This window comes from Capra hircus, chromosome 8 (genome assembly GCF_001704415.2).
Source record: "Capra hircus breed San Clemente chromosome 8, ASM170441v1, whole genome shotgun sequence".
NCBI lineage: Eukaryota > Metazoa > Chordata > Mammalia > Artiodactyla > Bovidae > Capra > Capra hircus.
This window is the reverse complement of record NC_030815.1, coordinates 97,578,979-97,584,978: the sequence shown is the minus strand read 5'-3', so window position 1 is coordinate 97,584,978 and position 6,000 is coordinate 97,578,979.

Here is a 6,000-nt window from a genome sequence, read left to right as displayed (position 1 = left end):
AGACCTTAGGGCAGTGACTGTATAAAATTTGCTTCAGTTTTGTGCACAGCAGTTATTCATGCTCAAAATATCACAGATTACTATAATTGATCTAAAAGCATTGGTGGTAGGGCGGGAAAAAAGAGATTTTGGATCCATTTAAGAGGTACAGATGACACCACCCTTATGGCAGAAAGTGAAGAGGAACTAAAAAGCCTCTTGACGAAAGTGAAAGTGGAGAGTGAAAAAGTTGGCTTAAAGCTCAACATACGGAAAATGAAGATCATGGCATCTGGTCCCATCACTACATGGGAAATAGATGGGGAAACAGTGGAAACAGTGTCAGACTTTATTTTGGGGGGCTCCAAATTCACTGCAGATGGTGACTGCAGCCATGAAATTAAAAAACGCTTGCTCCTTAGAAGAAAAGTTTTGACCAACCTAGATAGCATATTGAAAAGCAGAGACATTACTTTGCCAACAAAAGTCCGTCTAGTCAAGGCTATGGTTTTTCCAGTGGTCATGTATGGATGTGAGAGTTGGACTGTGAAGAAAGCTGAGCACCAAAGAATTGATGCTTTTGAACTGTGATGTTGGAGAAGACTCTTGAGAGTCCCTTGGACTGCAGGGAGATCCAACCAGTCCATTCTGAAGGAGATCAGCCCTGGGATTTCTTTGGAGGTAATGATGCTAAAGCTGAAACTCCAGTACTTTGGACACCTCATGCGAAGAGTTGACTCATTGGAAAAGTCTCTGATGCTGGGAGGGATTGAGGGCAGGAGGAGAAGGGGATGATAGAGGATGAGATGGCTGGATGGCATCACTGATTCGATGGATGTGAGTCTGAGTGAACTCGGGGAGTTGCTGATGGACAGGGAGGCCTGGCGTGCTATGATTCATGGGGTTGCAAAGAGTTGGACACGACTGAGCGACTGAACTGAACTGAACTGAAGAGGTACAGACTGGTAAAATTTAGTGAATGATGGGAAGATGGGGAAAATTAGGGGAAAATAAGAGCCTAGTAGTGTCTGCTTTGAGTGACTATGAGTGAGTGGTCATGGACTGTTCATAATAGTCTATTCCTTAGCTTTGTTAATAAAGTTTTATTGGATTTGTGCCACATGCATTCATTTACATGTTTTCTGTGACTTATTTTACCCCACAATGGCAGAGTCAGGGAGTTCTGACAAAGACTATATGGCCCACAAGGACAAAAAACCAACTGCCTGGCACTTCAATAAAAAAAGATTGAATCTTGCTCTACAGTATATGGATTTTTTTGGTCATTGTTGTTATTATTAGTGAAAAGAAAGTCACTCAGTTGTGTCTGACTCTTTGTGACCGCATGGACTATACAGTCCATGGAATTCTTCAGACCAGAATACTGGAGTGGGTAGCCGTTCCCTTCTTCAGGGGATCTTCCCAACCCAGAAATCGAACTGGGGTTTCCTGCAGTGCAGGCAGATTTTTCTGTTATTATTAGAAGGGTGGCTATTGGGGCAAATAACTTATCTTTATCAATATGCTGAATTTGTGGCGCCTGTGGAATATTTCAGTGAGATTGTTCATCAGGAACTTGTAGATGCAAGCCTGGACCTCTGGCATGAAATTCTGGCTAAACATACTGGTATGTTTACCTCCTGCAGGGGATCTTCCCTGCACAGGGATGGAACCAGGGTTTCCTGTGGCTCTTGCACTGAAGGCAGATTCTTTACCATTGAGCCACTGAGCCACTGGGGAAGATGGTACTGTTGGTGAGACATCATGCTGAGATGTAGCTTAGGCGGTGAATCAGCAGGGTTTGATCTCATCCTGTATAAGTGCATGAAAAGGCCAGGAGCGGATACAGCACATTAGCTTCCTCCTCCAGAGTGCAGTGCAGGGGGCCTGCTCAGCATGAGGCCCAGGCAGTCTTGTGTTGGCTACCACCCGTTTTCTTCAGAGCGAGCAAGGCTGCTGCACATCCTCACGATCAGCCCCACGCTGAAATCAGAAGCAGTCCTTTCAGTTTTCCAGTGCAGTTCTGCCAGCCCAACCACAGACCATCTCATACTGGTTGATTAAGAGGAGGAAAAACGAAATGTTGGTTATGATTTGAAAATGATGCCAGCCCTGGAGATGTGCAGCTCTGCCGTAGCCATCAGGGTCAAGGCTAACAAGGCAGCGCATGTCCTTTCCAGGCTGTTTTCCAGCTGGTAAGTGCATGTCTGTACTGCATGCGGTACAAAGCGCTCAGCCTAGTGCAAGGACAGTTTGTTCCAACAGAGTTTGTAGGCCAGTTCCAACATGCCTTTGAATCCTCTTACTTCCGGAATGATTCACTTCCATTTCCCCTTTCTCCAAGTAGGGGAAATAGCAATCCCTCTTTCTCATCCTTGGTCAATGTTGAAAGAATGAATATTTTGAAGAAGATGGAGAGTGTACAACCAGATGGATAGTGAGCTTCTGAAGGGAAGTTGCTGCTGCCTTTATAGACTGGAAAAGTAGCAGAGACTCAGGTTGTTGAATAAGTGGGTTTTCAAGGAATAATTTACTCCAAATGTTGTATAGACTTTCTAATGTGGTGATCCATACCACAGACATTGACTGTCTTAAAGAAGCAAGATTATTGGCAACTGTGATAAGATGGCCCTTTTTTTTCCCCTTAGCCACTGGAGATAATGAGCTTCATGCATGCAACTGATTTTTGTTGGTGGTGGTGGTGAGCTTACCTTCAGTTCAGTTCAGTTCAGTCGCTCTGTTGTGTCCGACTCTTTGCGACCCCATGAATCGCAGCATGCCAGGCCTCCCTGTCCATCACCAACTCCCGGAGTTTACCCAAAGTCATGTCCATCGAGTTTACCTTAATAGGTGGGAAATCCTGCTAATATCTCTGAATTTACTCCAGTACACATTCCTGAGCTGTATTTCTGGAAATGTTGCTTCAGAGCACACGTGTTTGAATTTTTCCAATTCCAGCAGAAGCCATTATGTGCGATAATGCAAAGTGCATTGAAAAGTGGGTGGAACAAAAGGGGAAAGAAAAAGACCCTCAATACTATGAGCAGATTTTCCTCCAATCTTGTTATTTTTTTAACCTCATTAAATATTGTTGAATTTTATTTTTAACCTTGAATTTCCATACTCCTTTTTTGGATTTCACGTGTATGTAAGCACGTGCCCATGTGTGTATGAATGTAGTTATGTCCGAATGTGTATATGTATCTATGCACCCCTGCCTGGCTGGAGTAAATTTCTGAGTCTGTGTGCGGGTAAATGTGGGTGTATTTTCCTTGTGGATATGCTGTTCTGATGGAAGGAAATCTTAGATCCCACAAGAGCCACATGCCTATCAGAAGGGATCTTTGTTACGTTTTTCAGCACATGCATTTGCAGAATTAAAGAGTGTAGGCACCAGGACAACCACAGAACCCTCTGTGAACTATTCTGGGTCTCCACAAAGACCTTTAATTTTGCTATTGTATTTAGAGACGATGCATGGCTTTTCATAGTTGCACATGGTTATCTGCTCAGAGGTCTTGAAAGATAGACTAACACCTAGCTGAGATCAACTCAAAGGCTAACCTCGCATCCACCGAACCTTAGTTGAATAATACATTTCACTCGAGAGTTTTGTTTGCTGTTTGTTTTCTTCCTGGCTCACTCTTGGCCCAGATTCAAGATAAACTTTGCTGCCTTTCTGCCTGCTGTGCTTAATTTTCTGTGGTACCTAAAATGCTGGATTTGTAGCCTTTTTCGTTTGGCTGTGGTTTGGCTTCTCCTTTCCAATTCAACATTCAAGTTTCCTTTCTGTGTGCAGGACTCAGAAATGTTTCACTTGAGAGTTTAAGTTTCATGATTTTAATTATTCACATCGTCTAAACTTGGCTTTGAAATCAACCATATCAGGCATGACAATTCACCCAACAGTCTGAAATGGAATAAAGAAAGCAGAGATGAGGGGACATCTGGTGCCAAACCTCCCCTGCGAGGTGCCCATATGTTTATGAAGGGGGTGAAGGAGGTGGAGGGGGCTTGGTTGGAAATGGGAGAGCGAACATGTATGAAGCACATACGATGAAATAAGCGCTAAGTCTGAGATATATCGTATGCACCTCACTGTCCCAAGAATCCGTTTGGAAGTAGGAACTTCCCAAATTATTTTTCAGTTCCTGCTTGCATTTCTATACATGTGTGCTCTAGGCTGGATACTGTAGTTGCAGTGGGGTTAATGAAAAATATTACTCTAACACTGTGAGTTAAACAAAAGTGTGTGTGTTGTGTGTCTTTCTCTTTCTCCGTCTCCCTTTCTCTCTCTCTCTCTGTCTCTCCCTCCCTCCCTCTCTCTCTCTCCCTCTGTTATCCAGAAGTTTTTGTCTCTCTGGGTGTTTTCTGCATCCCATTAACAAATGCCACCCTGGTTTTATGAACTGAAGCTAAAAACTGCCAGCTCAGGTTTTGGGGTTTTTTTTTTTTTTTTGGCTGCCAGGTTTTTATTGTTCAACTGTTTCCTGCCCACGATGTGTGGGTTCTTTCTATAATGAAGCAACAGTCTAACATTAAGGATAATACAGTGTCAGGTTCAGAAAGTTCTGTAAACACAGATTTGAAACTATAATACCCAGGAGAGAGAAGCTTCTCCAGTCTCTTCCCGTCCAAGGCTTTTTCATTTTTCAAACTCTTCTTTAATAAAGCCACATGCTATCAAGACACCAAACATGAGCTTTTCTGCATGGGAGGGTCAGTTCAGTTCAGTTCAGTCACTCAGTCATGTCTGACTCTTTGCGACCCCAAGAATCGCAGCACGCCAGGCCTCCCTGTCCATTACCATCTCCCGGAGTTCACTCAGACTCACATCCATCGAGTCAGTGATGCCATCCAGCCATCTCATCCTCTGTCATCCCCTTCTCCTCCTGCCCCCAATCCCTCCCAGCGTCAGAGTCTTTTCCAATAAGTCAACTCTTCGCATGAGGTGGCCAAAGTACTGAAGTTTCAGCTTCAGCATCATTCCTTCCAAAGAAATCCCAGGGTTGATCTCCTTCAGAATGGATTGGTTGGATCTCCTTGCATGGGAGGGTAGATGCATGTAAAACTTACTTGTTTTATTATAAAGGTGTAAACGTGTTGGAACAAGAAGGCAGTAAAAAATAAAACACGCATCACCTAATCAACTGGAAAGAACTCTACTACATTTTCATGTGTTTCCTTCCCCTCCCTCCATCCCTTCTCTCCTTCCCTCCACCCCTGTCCTCTCGCCTTCCCTCCTTCCTTCTTCACTTCCTCTCCTTTCCACTCCATCCCTTCCCCTTCCCTGTTTTCTTCCTTCTTTCCTTTCTTCCTCTCTTTTTCTTCTTTTCTTTCTACATGTTGTAAAAAAACAATGTAGCCCCTGTCTTGGACAGAACAACTCGAGATTCAATTATAAAGCAAAATTGCTTCACCTCTTCCATTGTCTTTTTACAATTAATTAGAAGAAATAGTTCTTCCTCTGCCCTAAACTAAAAGACTGAGGAATCTCATGGTTATCCCTAAGCGGTAGAGAGCTGATGGTCTCTTTTTCAACAAACACGCAATTGCAATTCAGAGACTACAGTTCCATGTCCCTTATGGTAATCAAAGCTTTGATTTAAAATTGTCTCCTGCACGTCCCTAGCTAGACCAGCTGCCACTGGAAACCCTGAAGAAGGCAAAGAGGGTGCAGTTGACTTCCACTCTCAGTTTTTGCCCTTCGCTTTTGTTCATTTCTGACCTTTCCAGGGTTGGAAGTCAGGGGAAGAAACAGAAGTTCCTTAGTGACTGTCAGTGTCCAAGGTGGACTTCCCACTCCCTGGTCAGGCAAACGCTGAAATCGTTGCTCTCAGTGACCTTTAATGTGTTCCTTAAGACAGGGCTGTCGCCACGTGATGCTCCCTGAGGTCTTCTGTCTGCAGTTTTCTTGTTGCTGGTGATGTCCTCTCCTTCTCCAACTCATGTTGGCTCTTTTCTCAGTCCCTAGTAATCCAGCAGTGCCTTCAGCTTCCCTCTAGTGGGACTGTCTACCCT